This window comes from Gossypium raimondii, chromosome 1 (assembly GCF_025698545.1).
Source record: "Gossypium raimondii isolate GPD5lz chromosome 1, ASM2569854v1, whole genome shotgun sequence".
NCBI classification, from domain to species: Eukaryota; Viridiplantae; Streptophyta; class Magnoliopsida; order Malvales; family Malvaceae; genus Gossypium; species Gossypium raimondii.
The window spans coordinates 12,476,182-12,493,544 of record NC_068565.1 but is presented as its reverse complement, the minus strand read 5'-3'; the positions used below and the strand labels follow the sequence as shown (position 1 = coordinate 12,493,544).

General features: G+C 36.5%; 1 pseudogene; it reads left to right on the top strand.

Annotated features, from left to right (window-relative positions):
• Positions 1-1,331: 1,331 nt before the first annotated feature.
• On the top strand, positions 1,332-15,276 carry LOC105786787 (phosphate transporter PHO1 homolog 3-like; annotated as a pseudogene).
• The last annotated feature ends 2,087 nt before the right edge of the window (positions 15,277-17,363 follow it).

Below are 17,363 nucleotides of genomic sequence, written 5' to 3'. Positions count from 1 at the left end.
TCGTCGTTTGTCAAATTTTTAGCCCTCTCCCCTCTATAAACAAATTTTGTACTGAACTTAAGACTTGATTTTCTCTATAAACAAGCTTGGCGTTAATTTAAAACTTCATTTTCTCTAAATTTTCACTCAAATCATTTGCCACTTCAACAATTTATTTAGGAAGAAACTATTTTAAAAATTAAAATTAGGTATTGATGTGTTGAGTTAGATTTTTTGGACTCATGGTTTGGGTACCATACATATTTGCCCAAATTTGATGTTTCAATTTTGCTTAAACCAATCAATGTTTGTAGATGACACTTATTTAGGCTCATCTATAAATTTTATTATTATATATTGATTAATTATATATATTATTCAGATAAGTATAGACATATTTTACTACCCTTAATTTTCCTTCCATTAAAATTTCAAACATAAATATCTTATTATATATTTTTATGTAATATACCCATAGTTTAATGGCCTTATTTTTGTCTAATTTCAAATTTTTTGAGTCGAAGTCTCTCATATTTGAACTAGGATTGTTTGAACTAATCGGTCAAATTGGTTCAATCAAAGGTAAAAAATCGGTTGATTCGTGAACCGGTAAAAATTTGTTAATTTGGGTTAAAAAGTAGTTGAACGAGTGGTTGAAGCAATTTTTATAGTTTTTAAAAATAATTTATGTGTTTTAAATCATCTGGACTAATCAAACTAAAAATCGATAGTCTAACCAATTTAATTATTGATTTGGTTTCAAAAACATTGATTTGAATTGGGATAATGTAGCCCTTAGAGCCTTGTTCACTTTTTTAATAGGATAAGTGATGCGTGCAGCTATTGGTTTGCTTTCCTTTTGACATGCTGGTTTGGGTTTCTTATGATGTTGGGGGTCAGCAAATGCAACTATAACTTCTTGTGGGTCAGTCAACAGGAGGTTGAAAAGGATGTACGGACGGACCCATCCTTGATTCAGATACCATTAGTTTAAACTACCACACAGATGCTAGAATTCAACTAAAGATGGCTATCCTATTACTATATTTCAAATATAAAGGTGGGGTAGTGGGTTTGCTTTATTCCCCCCCGGCAATTTAGGCAATAAAATTATTATATTATGAAAAGAAGGGGATTAAGACACTTAATCAACATATACTAATGTCACAAAGAAACAGGCTGAAAGGTCTATTTTATATTTGATTCCTCACTTAGACATCAACTTGGAATGTCAAAAGGAGTAATCCTCATTCCTTTTTATACTTGAGCCCTTGCCTTTCCTTTGCTTCACCCCAAATTACTTCTGTTCCATCTTTCTCATCCATATCTGCTTTAGCGGCCATTGTCGGGAGATGAAGTTTGGCAAGGAATTTGCTTCTCAAATGGTGCCTGAATGGCAGGCAGCTTACATGGATTACGCTTGTTTGAAGATCCTTTTGAAGCAAATCCAACATTGTAAGCAAAAGACCACTCAACCTGATACTCCACCTCGTCTTCCACGAGCCTTAACTCTTTATAGAGCATTTAGTGGTTTAATACAGTGACAAAATCAACGTCTGAACTCTTTCAATGGTGAAGACACTGAAAACCAACCCATTCTTGTAAATTTTTGCAATGGAAGAAAAGGGTCTGGCAAGTATGAGACAACCTTTCTAATGGCTGCAGAAGAAGGAGGGGAATGTGAGCAGCAATTCTTTAGAAGGCTTGATAATGAGTTGAATAAAGTTGACAAGTTTTATCGGTCTAAAGTGAAAGAAGTGATGGAGGAAGCTCATACATTGAGCAAACAAACGAATGCTTTCTTTGCTTTTAGAATAAAAGTTGATAAAGTAGCTGCAAAATTTGATCATATTCATCCATCTCCTAGTATGAGCAAACAAACGAATGCTTTCTTTGCTTTTAGAATAAAAGTTGATAAAGTAGCTGCAAAATTTGATCATATTCATCCATCTCCTAGTAAGCAAATTTGCTATAAAAATTTTCACAATCTGTTCTGATTTTTTTGTTTTTTGGATAATTGAAAGAAATCTTTACACTAGGTGCAAGAATGGTTGCTATGAATGTATTTAATGGTGAAGTGCAATCGAATGATTCGATCGAAGATAATGAGAAGCACATTAGTGTTAGAACTAAGAAATCAAAATGTGAAACTTTGGCAGAAACTTAAGCAACAAGCTTAAATATCTTGCTGATCAAATAAGAAAATCGGCTTGAGTTTTGTGAACAAAAAAATTGCTTAACTGAAACCAAAAATGAATAAGAAGTTTGAAAGATTTCATTACAATGAATAAAGGCACAAAGCCATTACATATACCAAGCATTTCAGCTGGTCAAAAGATGAGAAATTACCTAAACATGTACCTAACTCCACTGAGTTGCATAGAAAATTGATAAACATAACTTGTATACTTGGTAAAGCTGATTTATCAATCCATCAACACCTAATTACATCATGTATGCTAACAACTTAGTTCATATTTAACTAAGTAACAAAACATTCATTTCAAGTAACAAAACGTAAGCATGATCTTCAGCAGCAACTTGCATGGCTCGGGCAACTTGGTCTACTTCATGTTCTGCATGTAAGCCAACTTCAACACTTTTCCTTGGCTTGCATGCTGCAAACTCCCAATTTGGCTCTCAAATCATTGAATCTTAACACACAAAGAGGCTTCGTTAAGTTATCAACAAGCTGATCTTCAGAACTACAATGAATCATTTTAACTTTTTGAGATTGTTCCATTCCCCTAACAAAATGAAACTTGACCTTAAAATGTTTTGTCTTCCAATGAAACACTGGATCCTTTGCAATTGCAACAACATATTGGTTGTCACGTTTAATCTCTGTTGCTTCCCTTTGGTGTAAATTCAAGTCAGCCATGATCTTTCTTAACCAAATTGCTTGGCTAATAGCTCCAACAACTGCTACATACTTTGCCTCAGCTGTTGATTGAGCAACAACAGTTTGCTTTTTTGAGCTCCAACAAAAAATGGCTGAACTAAGGGCAAACAGATACCCCGAGGTGCTTTTCATGTCGTCAATTGATCCAGCCCAGTCACTATCAGAAAAACCAAGCAGTTTCATGCTATCAACCTTGGTAAACCTCATCCCAAAGCTTTGAGTGCCTTTAATGTACCTTAGAACTCTCTTTGCAGCTTGAAAATGGTTCACATTGCAGCAATGCATGAACCTGGATAGGAGACTCACAACATACATTATGTCTGGTCTTGTGGCTATCAAATACAACAGGCATCCCACTAAGCTTCTATAGGTTGTCTCAGACACTTTCTCGAAATCACCATGGCTTGATAATTTTTCTCCAACAGCAACTGGAGTGCTAGTTGCCTTGCAATTTTGCATAGAGAACTTGCTCAGAATCTTCAAGGCAAATGCCTTTTGACTCAAGAAAATTCATTGCTGAGTCTGGGACACTTCCATGCCAAGGAAGTAGGACATTTTTCCCAAATCTGACATTTCAAACGTACTTTGCATTTTTCTTTTAAAGTCAGTCAGCATAGCCTTGTTTTCTCCTGTCACCAGCAGGTCATCCACATACAAGGAGATAATGAGCTGTGTTTCATCACCTTCCTTCTTCACATACAAAGTTGGCTCACTAATGCTTCTCTCGAACCCCAAGTTTTCCAGATAGCTGTCTATTCTGTCATACCAGACCCTTGGTGCATGTTTTAAGCCATACAAGGCTTTTCTCAGCTTGTACACACTATTTTCTTTGCCTAGAACTCAGAAACCTTCAGGCTGTTCAACATGGATCTCCTCATCAAAAAAGCCATTGTGGAAGGTAGATTTTACATCAAGTTGATGTATTTTCCACTACCTTTATGCAATCAATGCAATTAGCAGTCTAATTATATCAAGTCTTACCACTGGTGCAAATGTTTCAAGGTAGTCAATTTGATATTTCTGACTGAATCCCTTCACAACCAGCCTTGCTTTTAGTTTGTTCAAGCTTTCATCAGTATTATGTTTGGCTCGAAACACCCATTTTACTCCTATGACCTTCCTATTAACTGGCATTACAACTAACTCCCAGGTCTGGTTCTTATTAATCATGCTCTTTTCATTGAGCATGGCTTGCTTCCATCCTTGTTGAGCTTCAGCCTCTTCAAAGCAAGTTGGTTCCACAGTAGCCACTTCAGCTTTCTCATATATCTCACTCAAAGGTCTGGTTCCCCTGACTAGTTCATGGTCAATGTCCATTTCAGGATTATTGTGATCAGCTTTAATCTGATCTATCATCAAGTCTTCAGTAGTACTTTCAAGCTCATTCTTATCCCAGTTCCAGTTCAATCTCTAATCAAACATTACATCTCTGCTCACAAAAAATCTATTGGATGTAGGATCTAAAATCTTATAGCCTTTCTTCACACTGTTGTAGCCTACTAAGATGCCAGTGTGAGCCTTCTTTGCCAGCTTGTCTCTCTTGACCGAAGGAATGTGTGCATAGAAAATGCATCCAAAGATTTTTAGGGGACCAACTGATGGCTTGAAACCAAACCAGGCTTCAAATGGAGTTTTTTGAAACAAAGACCTGGTTGGCAGCCTATTTTGAAGGTAAATTGCAGTGTTAACTGCCTTAGCACAAAAATTCTTAGGCAAATTCCTTTCAAACATTAAGCATCGAGCCATATCCATTAAATTTCTATTCTTCCTCTCATTGACACCATTTCGCTGAGGTGTGTAGGTGTTGGTGAGCTGGTGCTTGATGCCCGTTTCATCACAAAAGCCCTGAAAGATTATTAAAGTGTACTTTGTGCCATTATCTGACCTTAATGTCTTCAGCTTGCACCCTAATTCTATTTCTGCTGCAGCTTTAAATTTTTAAAATACTGAGGCCACTTCTGACTTGTGCTTTAGAAAGTAAACCCAGCAAAACCTCGAATAATCATCAATGAAGAGGATGAAATACTTGCTACCATTCAAAGACTGTACTTCATAGGGCCACACACATTAGTGTGGACTAGTTGTAGCTTTCTAAGGTTCTCTAGGCCTTGTTCAAAGGAAATGGCTGTCTAGTTTGCTTTCCTAGCTGACACACTTCACAAACGTCCTCTTTCTCAACTGATTTTGTGAAGTTTTTAACCAAGTCCCTTTTGGTAAACTGAACCAGTGACTTGTAGTTGGCATGGCCTAATTTCTTGTGCCACAACTTAGACTCATCTAAAACAATTGTGTAAGCACTCTCTAAACTTTTGTTCCAATCCACAACAAAACTTCTGAGTTTGGATCCACTTGGATCATTGATTAGGCATTCTTTGTCTTTAAACACTACTGAGTAACCTTTTTCAAGCAGTTGAGCTATACTAAGTAGATTTCTATCAATTTCAAGCACAAACAGAACATTAGTAACTAGTTTGGTACTTGTAGAAGTGTGAATCAGTACATCTCCCTTACCTTCTGCTTTGATGTAGTGTCCATTGCCAACTTTTACTCTTTTGTTGAAGCTTTTGTCTAAGTTCTTGAAAATAGCTGCATCAGGAGTCATGTGGTTTGTGCAACCACTGTCAATCAGCCACCCTTTCTTGGCTTTTCTTCTGGCAGCTGAGCAAGAGGCTGCAAAAACTTGCTCTTCTTGATCACAGCCTTCTTCTGCCACTTGAGCTTTAGCTCTAGGCTATTGAGGCTGGTTTTGCTTCTGCTTGGCCTTATTTTGGCACACTTTCTCAACATAGCCCATCTGCTTGCAGATCTTGTACTGCACATTAGGTTTGAACCAGCAGTTTGCTTTTGGATGACTGAGCCTTCTACAGTGTGGGCATGGTGGATATTTTCTTCTTGCTTCATCTCTTCTAGGCTTATCTGACCAAGTATTCTTCCCTTTATAGCCAGAGGAGCTCGAGGCTGGTCTGCTCTTGGCTTGGAATGCACCTTCTTGATGATCTTCCTGTCTACTAGCTCTTCTTTGCTCCTGAGTATAAAGAGCATTGATTAGCTTAGTCAAAGTGATGCTTGACATATCTCTTGAGTCTTCAAGGGAAGAGATTTTGGCTTCATATCTCTCAGGTAAGGTTACAATAACCTTTTCAACTATTCTTACTTCACTGAACTGGTACCCAAGCAATCTGATGCTATTCACAATAGACATGATCCTGTCTGAGTATTGCTTCATTGTTTCTTCTTCCTTCATCTTCAAATTTTCAAAATCCCTTCTCAAATTCAAGAGTTGCTGTTGTCTCATTCTTTCAGTCCCTTGAAACTCCTTCTTGAGCTTATCCCAGGCCTATTTTGGAGACTCACAAGCCATGATCCTTGTGAAGATCAAGACTGACACACTGTTTTGGATGCATGACATTGCTTTGTATCTCTTGGCTCTATCATTAGAATGCTGACTGATCTGAGCCACAGTGGGGTTGGCTCTCAAAGGTGGTGGTTCAACATCCGAATTGACAACCTGCCACAAGTCAAATGCCTGCAGGTAGGTCTTCATTTTCACTACCCAAATGTGGTAGCCTTCACCATTGAACACTGGTGGTGGAGTTGGAGAGAAACCGGATGAAGACATGGTTTTGAGGATTGAAAAATAATGATAGGTCCACTAAGAAATGAGCTCTTGATACCAATTGTTGGAACTAAGAAATCAGAATGTGAAACTTTGATAGAAACTTAAGCAACAAGCTTAAATATCTTGCTGATCAAACAAGAAAATCGACTTGAGTTTTGTGAACAAAAGAATTGCTTAATTGAAACCAAAAATGAAGAAGAAGTTTGAAAGATTTCATTATAATGAATAAAGGCACAAGGCCATTACATATACCAAGCATTTCAGCTGGTCAAAAGAAGAGAAATTACCTAAACATGTACCTAACTCCACTAAGTTACATAGAAAATTGATAAACATAACTTGTACACTTGGTAAAGCTGATTTATCAATCCATTAGCACCTAATTACATCATGTATACTAACAACTTAGTTCATATTTAACTAAGTAACAAAACATTCATTTCAAGTAACAAAACGTAAGCATGATCTTCAGCAGCAACTTGCATGGCTCAGGCAGCTTGGTCTGCTTCATGTTCTGCGTGTAAGCCAACTTCAATAATTAGCCTAGAGATTGAAGAAGAAAATTCCAAGCATATGATGAGTAGTGACATTGCTTTATTAAACATACTGAACCATGTGAAGTTGAATGAAGCTATTCAGACACATTTTCCAACTACTAAACAAACAGAGCTCAACTTTAGTAAAGAAAACTTGAAGAGAATCGAAAAACAACTTAAGCAGGCGTTTATTGAATTTTACCACAAGCTTAGGCTTCTCAAGAAATACAGGTGACCATTGGCAATTACCGCCACAGTTTTGGTCTATCTTATTCAAACTTTTCATTTTTTTCTAAAGTAATCCACATTTATATCTGACAAACATAACTGTTAGTATCATCTTCCAACTATATGAAAAAACTTGGATTAAATTGAACATTATAGATATAGGTTCGTATATGAAATTCACTCTTGGATCTGACAAAAAAGTTATTCTTGTTTTTGGTTTCTTTTTCTTTGAAAATAGCTTCATGAATATTTTGGCGTTCTCTAAAATCATGAAGAAATATGATAAGGTACAAAGATATATTTTAGCCATTTGCTTCATTTTGTTGACCATGATAATTGATCAAAGACTACATGAAAGCAAGATATCCAACTCAATTTTCATTTTTATGATTTTTACAGATCAGTTCAAGAAGGGTATCAAGAAATTATATGAGAATAGTGGATAATTCTTATTTTGGCAGTTCTGATGAAGTAAATGCCTCACTGATAAAATATAACGTACAAGAATGACAACCTCATATATAGTACAAAATTGTGAACTTTTATTAATAAAAAATCGAATATGCATTTTTCTACACAAATTTTTCACTTAAAATGGTTCAGGTAACTTCTTTAAGTCCTTATCTGTATTACTTGTTTTGAATTGAAGGTAACCAAGCTAATGGAGAGGGTTGAAGCTACATTCATCAAGCATTTCTTGAATTCAAACCACTGTACAGGAATGAATAAGCTAAGGCCGAAAACTAAGAAAGCAAATCATAGAATATCGTTTTGTACAGGTAAATAAGCTCACTTGAGATCTTACAAGTAAAGAATTCATTGAGGTTGGTTGTGTTGAATGAACAAACATGAATTTGTAGGCCTCTTTGTTGGTTGCACAACAGCTCTGGTACTTGCTCTTATATTGATAATACATGCGCGAAATATCCTCGGTAAGCAAGGAAAGGCTCAGTACATGGAAAACATGTTTCCCCTTTATAGGTAATAATAATTGAATTAAAGTCAACAATTATATCAGACCATGAAAATGTTTCATTAGTGTACTTCAAAGTCTTATGCATTCTGTCAGCCTTGGTACCTTATGATTTAAATTTTAAACCATCTACCTAGTTAGTAATGCCTTATATCTTAAATTCACTGTTGGTATATAACCTTATTCGATTTAACATTCTTTCCATGTTTTTGGATAAATCTGAATTCATATTGCTCTGAAGTTTTTACTATTTTGTGAGAAAATAATCATAACTGTTCATTCAATGTATTGGACTACTATGTATTTGACAAAAGATACTTCATTTTTCTTGCAGTTTGTTTGCATTCATTGTTTTGCACATGATTTTGTATGCTGCGAACATATTCTTTTGGAGGTGGTATCGAATTAACTACACCTTCATATTTGGCTTCAAGGAAGGGATCGAGATTGGTTATCGAGAAGTTTTGCTCCTGAGTTTCGGTCTTGTAGCTTTAGCATTGGCTAGTGTCATCTCAAATCTTGATATGGAAATGGACCCTAAAACAGGAGATTACAAAGCACTAACTGAACTGCTTTCCCTAATCTTGGTCACAGTAAGACTTACTGAACTAAACTGATGTACATTCCTTGATCAATCTTCTTGTTTTAAACCTTTCTTGAAACTCAGCATGTTCCTTTTTATTGTCTCTGCAGCTTGCACTTGTTATATTAATCTCCCCATTCAACATCCTATACCGTTCAGGTCACTTATTTTTTCTCACAATTCTGTTCCATTGTATTTGTGCTCCTCTTTACAAGGTAAATTACTGAAGGACAAATCACTAAAGCTCAAAGAAATGGCTGGAATTTAAGAACAAAAAAAATGTACATTTTCATGGGTGCATATCTCTTTGTTGCAGGTCAAATTCCAAGATTTCTTCTTGGCAGATCAATTAACTAGTCAGGTAAAGGAGTGTGGTCTGATCTAAGCATGAATCTTCTACAATTACAAGATACCATCTTTAGATGGAAAAATGGTTATAAGAAATGTAGTTTGACTGTTTTATTGTAGGTGCAAGCCTTGAGAAGCCTACAATTCTATATTTGTTATTATTGTTGGGGAGACTATAAACATAGGCAGAACATTTGCAAAATGAACGATGCTTTTGTTGAAGTCAGCCTCCATGCAGCAGCCAAGGTGACCACCCAGGGAATGTGCAGCAAGCAGTAAGCTGAAACTGTTCTTGTTGCACTTAGTTACTCCAATGGTCATTTTGTATTTTAGTTAGTTTTAAACTTAGTTGGTTGTTGCATTTTGATGTAATTAGGTGTTGATTGACTGATAATTCATCAATACAACTTAAACAAGTTAAGTTAACAAGTTTCAATGTAATTTAGTGGTGTTAGGTAGTTGATTAGGTAAAAGCTTATTTGTTTTTGAAGTTGACTTGCTTATGTACTGGCTCAATGCCTTACTTTCAATGTTAATGATAATTTCAAGTTATTCTTGATTCAAAACTCTCTCTTTTTTTTGTTTTTCCACTTGAAAAATTCTGTTATTCATCAATTGTTTCTTCTGCAAGTCTCGAGGCTTGCTGTCCAAGCAAGATCAAAGCAGCTTGCTACTACCTTGAACACCAACAATTGGTATCTAGAGCCTTTGTCTTAGTGGACCTGTTGTAGCAAAACCAAGAAATCTGAATGGCTTCCTCAAGATTTTCACCAGCAGCCCTACGAATTTTCAATGGAGAAGGTTTCCATATATGGCTAGTCAAGATGAAGACTTACCTGCAGGCCTTTGATCTGTGGGAAGTTGTCAACACAGATGCTGAGCCAGCACCACTGAGGGCTAATCCCACAATAGCTCAGATCAGACAACATGCTGATGAGAGGACTAAGAGGCACAAAGCCATGTCCTGCATTCAGAACTATGTGTCAGATGTCATCATCACCAGAATTATGGCCTATGAGACTCCAAAATAGGCCTGGGACAAGCTTAAGAAGGATTTTCAAGGCACAGAGAGGACAAGGCAACAACAGCTGTTGAATTTAAGAAGAGATTTCAAGAACTTGAAGATGAGGGAAGAAGAAACTGTGAAGCAATATGCAAACAGAATCATGGTAGTGGTCAACAGTATAAGGCTCCTTGGTGAGCACTTTGATGAGGCAAGAATAGTGGAGAAAGTTCTCTCCACTTTGCTTGAGAGATATGAAGCAAAGATATCTTCTTTAAAAGACTCAAGAGATCTTGCTCGCATATCTTTGACTGAACTGATTAACACCTTTTATGCTCAGGAACAAAGAAGAGGTAACAGGGATGAAGACCACCAGGAAGGTTCCTTTCAAGCCTAAACCAGAGAGGCCTCGAGCACCAATGCTCATAAAGGAAAAAAGCTCTGGAAAAATAGGCCTAAGCTTGATGCTGCAAGAAGCAGTGACCAACCCTGCAGGCACTGTAAAAGGGCTAGTCATCCAGAAGATAGATGCTGGTTTAAACCAGATGTAGTATGCCAACATTGCAAGAAGAAGGGCCATGTTGAAAGGGTTTGTAAGAACAGAAACAAACCAAGGCAGAACCAATTTTAGCAGCCAAAGGCTGAAGCTCGAGTGGCTGAAAACAGAAGTGATCAATAAGAGCAAGTTTTTTCTGTTTCCTGCTTAGTTGCTGAGAAGAAGTGCTCTAAAGGCTTGCTATTGGACAGTGGCTACACTAACCACATGTCACCAGATGCATCCTTGTTCAAAACCTTAGACAGAAGCTGTAAAACCAAAGTCAAGGTTGGAAATGGTCAGTTTATAAAGGCTAAGGAAAATGAGATGTGCTAATATGCACTCCTACTGGCAACAAAGTCATATCGAATGTGCTATTGGTGCTTGAGATTGACAGAAACCTTCTCAGCATAGCTCAACTGCTTGAGAAAGGCTACTCAGTTGTGTTCAAGGGTAAGCAGTGTCAAATTGCTGATCCAAGTGGATCAAGCTTCATGACAGTCACTATGACTGACAAATACTTTGAGGTTCATTGGCCAAATGACTCAAAGTCAGCATACACAGCCTCTGCTGATGACTCCAAGCTCTGGCATCAAAGGCTTGGAAATGCCAACTTTAGATCGATGGCTCAAATGGTCAGTGAAGGCTTGGCTGAAAACTTCACCAACTTAATGGATAATGATGAAGTCTGTGAAGTATGCCAGCTAGGAAAACAGGCAAGACTACCATTCCCTACAAACACAGTATGGAGAGCCACTAAAAGACACTGATGTGTGTGGCCCGATGAAGACTGAATCACTCAGCAAAAACAGGTACTTCATCCTTTTCATTGATGATTTTACAAGATATTGCTTGATTTACTTCATGAAACACAAGTCTGAGGTAGCTCAAGTGTTTATGAAGTTCAAAGTTACTGTTGAAACAGAAACATGTTGCAAGTTGAAGTCAATAAGATCAGACAATGAAACTGAGTACACTTCAGCTCAGTTCCAAGCTATTTGCAATGATGCTGGCATCAAACACCAGGTAACCAATATGTATACACTTCAGCAGAATGGGGTCAGTGAAAGGAAAAACAGAAACCTGATGGATATGGCTAGGTGCCTGCTGTTTGAAAAGAAATTGCCCAAAACAATGAAGGATGAGGCAGTAAACACTGCTGTTTACCTTCAGAACAGGCTCCCAACTAAGGCTCTTGCTCACAAGACACCTTTTAAGGCTTGGTTCGGATTCAAGCCATCATTGGCTCATCTGAAAGTCTTTGGTTGCCTGTACTATGCCCAAATACTAGCAGTGAAGAGAGATAAGCTTTCAAAGAGAGCTCAGCCTGGCATCCTAGTAGGCTATAACTCAGTCAAGAAAGGTTACAGGATCCTGGATCCCTTGACTAGCAAGATTCAAGTAAGCAGAGATGTGATTTTTGATGAAAAGGTATGCTAGAATTGGGAGAAAAACGAGCCAGAAGCTATTTCAGAAGAACTGGTGCCTAATCAAGCTGAACCCGAGCAGCTTAGTCCTGAAATAGACATTGATGATGTGCCTGTCAGAGGAACAAGGCCCTTGGATGAAATTTATGAAAGAGCACAAGCTGCCACAGTTGAACCTACCAGTTTTGAAGAAGTTGAGACAGATGAAGGCTGGAAGCAAGCAATGGCAGAAGAGATCAGCATGATTGAGAAGAACCAGACTTGGGAACTGGTTGAAAAGCCTGTCAAAAGGAGGACCATTGGAGTAAATTGGGTCTATCAAGTCAAGCACAATGCAGATGAGAGTTTAAACAAGCTAAAAGCTAGGCTAGTTGTGAAGGGCTTTAGTCAAAGATATGGTTTGGACTATATGGAAACATTTGCTCCAGTAGCCAGACTTGACACAATCAGATTGCTTATTGCTCTAACTGGTCAAAACCAGTGGTCAATTCACCAGATGGATGTGAAGTCTACATTTCTCAATGGTTTCCTGGAAGAGGAGATATACATTGAACAACCTCCAAGTTTTGTAATGCCTGGTAGAGAACACATGGTGTACAGACTTAAAAAGGCCTTATATGGGCTGAAACAGGCTCCTAGAGCCTAGTATGCTCGAATTGACTCATATCTAGTCAGTTTGGGATTCAAAAGAAGTGCTAGTGAACCAACACTCTATGTTAAGAAGAATCAAGCTGAAACACAGCTTATTGTGTTTCTTTATGTGGATGATCTCTTAGTGACAGGAGGAGATAAGATCAGATTAGCTGATTTCAAAACAAAAATGAAGGAGATGTTCGAGATGTCTGACTTGGGTTTGATGACATATTTCCTAGGAATGAAGGTGCGCCAAGCAGAAGAAGGAATCTTTTTGGGACAAAAAACATTTGCTCTAAAGGTCCTATACAATTTTTTAATGGGGAACTGTAAGCCGACAAGCACACCTATGGTTGTTGGCATGAAGCTATCGAGCCAAGAAGATCATGAACCTGTTTGTGAAACTGTTTACAGGAGCCTTGTTGGTTGTTTGCTGTATTTAACAACAACAAGACCTGATATTTTGTTTGCTGTGGGTATGCTATCAAGATTTATGCATTGTTGTAACCAGAAACATTACCAAGTAGGGAGAAGATTGCTCAGGTACATCAAAGGTACCTTGAACCATGGAATACATTTTAGAAGGGTTGAAGAGCTGAAATTGATAGGCTACACTGACAGTGACTGGGCTGGTTCAAAAGATGATATGAAGAGCACTTCTGGTTATGCTTTTACACTTGGTTCAGCTATGATTTGTTGGAGTTCGAAAAAGAAAACAATGGTAGCTCAATCAACAGCAGAAGCTGGGTATGTAGCAGCTGCTAATGCTGTTAATCAAGCTGTTTGGCTGAGAAAAGTTCTCAATGATTTGAATCTGTAACATAATGGACCAACTAAAATTTATTGTGACAACAAGCCTCCTGTTGCTATTGCTAAAAATCCTGTCTTCCATGGTAGGACAAAACACTTCAATATTAAGCTGCATGTGATAAGAGAAATGGTAGAAGCTCGAGAGATCGAATTGATTCACTACAATTCTGAAGAACAGATTGTTGATATCTTCACAAAAGCTCTTGGTGTATCGAGATTCATGAGCTTAAGAAAGCAGTTGGGAGTCAGCAACATAGAAGCTGAGAGGAGTGTTAAAGTTAGCCTCCATGCAGCAGCCAAGGTGACCATGCATGGAATGTGCAGCAAGCAGCAAGCTGGAATAGTTCTTATTGCACTTAGTTACTGCAATGGTCATTTTGTATTGTAGTTAGTTTTAAACTTAGTTGGGAGCTACATTTTGATGTAATTAGGTGTTGATTGACTAATAATTCAGCAATACAACTTAAGCAAGTTAAGTTAACAAGTTTCAATGTAATTTAGTGGTGTTAGGTAGTTGATTAGGTAAAAGCTTATTTGTTTTTGAAGTTGACTTGCTTATGTATTGGCTCAATGCCTTACTTTCAATGTTAATGATAATTTCAAGTTATTCTTGATTCAAAACTCTCTCTTTCTTTTTGTTTTTCCACTTGAAAAATTCTGTTCTTCATCAATTGTTTCTTCTGCAAGTCTCGAGGCTTGCTGTCCAAGCAAGATCAAAGCAGCTTGCTACTGCCTTGAACACCAACAACTTTCAACACCTTCTACTTCGTTGTTGCAGTAGTTCCATATTGGTCTCGTTTACTTCAAGTATTTCTTCCAACTTAGATAAAATTATTAAGCTTCTTATCAGCCTTGGAGACTTAAAAACTTAAGTTCCTTGTGTAATATCAGTGCCTCAGACTCCTACATAAAGAGAAAGATCCAATGCAAGCATACAATGGATTCAACTACTTTTTTACAATTATTGTTGTTTGCACAAGGACTGCTTATAGCCTGAATGCCGAAACTGGGTGTCGAATTGTAGTTTGGATCTGTTCAGCCATAGCAGCTATCTATGGTACGTATTGGGACCTTGTTGTCGACTAGGGGCTTCTTCAACGCCACTCTAAAAACTGTTGGTTGAGAGATAAATTGCTTATCCCTTACAAAGGTGTATATTTTGGGGCCATGGTAAGAAGAAAAACATGTGCTAGTTCTAATTGATAATGAGACATTGCAGCATTGAGTAAGTAATTAAATTGGTGGATGCAGGCATTGAATATATTACTGAGATTTGCATGGATGCAAACAGTGTTGAATTTTAAGGTGTCTTTACATAGAGAAACATTAGCTGCTATTGTTGCCAGTCTAGAGATCATTCGTCGTGGCATCTGGAATATCTTCAGGTTAACCTTTAGATCAGCCTTGTGTTTATTCAATTAGAACCATTTATGTTTTCAGACCAATATAAAGATTCTGTATAAGAATATGAAGCCTTTGAACGTTGTGATAGCCATTTCCTATTGAAAATGAGTAGGTTGGAGAATGAACATTTGAACAATGTTGGCAAGTTCCGTGCATTTAAATCAGTACCATTGCCTTTCAACTATGAAGATGATGAAGATCGGGATGTTTAGGCTGCTGCAAAAAATACGAAATATTGGAAGTAGATAGCAAAGATGGAAAAAAATTTGTAAGAGAAACAACTAGCAATGCAATTGTTTCGGTGTTGAGTGGAGGAAGTTCTAAAATCATTTGCACCCAAATTGAATCATAAGCATATAGATGTATATTTCATCTAGCTTTACACTGTGGATTTTTGAAACTCTTTGCTAGTTTGGATTAGTTCATTAGATTGCTTCATTCTTTTTATATCACGTATGTTAAAAGTGTTGTTGAATCGTAATTGTCTTTATTTGTGTATAATTTTGTTGAATCAAACAGTTGTTGATTGCTTAACAAAATAAAGTGATTGAATGGAAGTTCTTAGAATTTTATTTTAATATTTTAAAATCAGATTTAATTGACTATTAAAATATTTTTATTAAATTTGTTGACGTGACATTTAGAAAAAAACTCATTTGTTTACTGATTGTTTCTATTGAAAAGTTACGAAATTTAAAATAAACTTCAAAATTCAACTATTTTAAAAATAATTTATAAAAATTATAAAAATAAACATAATGTGAATTTCTAAAATATATATATAAGTGTTAAATTATAAAAAATTTAAAATATTATCTAAAATAATAATTTTTGAATATTCTAAAATTATAAATTTAAAGCCTTAAACAATTAAATTACCGAATTAAGTTTATCATACTAATTATCTTTTTTTCCCTCTTATTTTGCTTTGAAAGAATTTTCTGCCATACATTTGAAAGAGTTTTCAACCATACATGACCTCAAATTTATATGATCTAGCTTGGAATTTACTCATATTGTGAACAAGATTTTAATTTTAATTTGTTTAATTTTTAAAATTTAGCTTGGACAAATTTATTCAGCTCAACTTGGATTTTATCTCACTCGATTCAATTTGTTGACCTAAAGCAGTTGCTAAATAACAAGCTAAGTGCTGGCAGTAGTGACTAAAAAGTTGACACTTTTGCGGAGCTTGGCTCAAAGAGAATTTTCCATTATCTTCAAACACTTACAACAAGTTAACCTAAACCTATCAGACCCCAGTGATAATTTCCTCACTCTTGCACCTTTGACGACTAGAACTCTCACCACTAAATTCTCCATTGACAACTTAGCTTGTAAAAGCACGAAACAAAGGTTTTACAACCAACTGCACTCACACAAATAATTTCCTCCGTTGAACATGTTAAGTACTCTCAAATTAAGTACATCAATCTATATAAGTCTCTCAATTGCATAGAAATTTGGAGATTTGCTAACACAATAACGATCTACCACAATCTCTGTAAGCAATAGTTAAACTAACTAAAAATAATATAATAATAACAGACAAGGTAAACACGACTATTAGTAGTTAAGAATTCAACGTTCCAATTAGATCCAACTTCCTTGATCCAAGGGATTAGATAGACTTGATCAAATGCTCCAAATATATTTCTCTTAGTAATATGATCTTCATTAATGGACTAGATATAATCCATGATCACAGCACAACCTAAAGATATAGTTTAATAAATTTCCAATCCTTAAATATGAAACGTTATTTATCTGTCAGAGTGGGTAAGGAAGTGTACACTTCCTCAAGCACATTTCGGCCATTCCATATTTTTCAACCACTACACTAAAACAGGATTTTAGCGGCGCTTTTTTAGGCCTTTAGCGGTGTCTTTTAGCGCCGCTAAAAGCATTACAGCATCGCTAAGTTTAGCGGCGTTTTTTGAAATAGACACCGCTAAATGTCAGGGTCTTTAGCGGCGTTTTTGGAAAAATGCCACTAAAGACCATGAACTATAGCGGCGCTTTCCCAAAAACGCCGCCGCTATAGTTCGAGACCTTTAAGGGCGCTTTTCCACAAACGCCACTATAGCTCAAGACATTTAGCGGTGCTTTTCCCACAAACGCCGCTATAGCTCAAGAGCTTTAGCAGCGCTTTTACCACAAACGCCGCTATAGATCGCGACCTTTAGCGGCGCTTTTCCGACAAACGCCGCTATAGCTCGATACCTTTAACGGCGCTTCTCACAAAAACACCACTAAAAATATAACATTTAAAAAAATTATTTTAATCAAATAATATTTATTTTTATGATAAATATTATATTATGTTTTGTTTTTTAAATTTGAACTTTAAATATACTTTAAGGATAAAAATATTATTTAAATT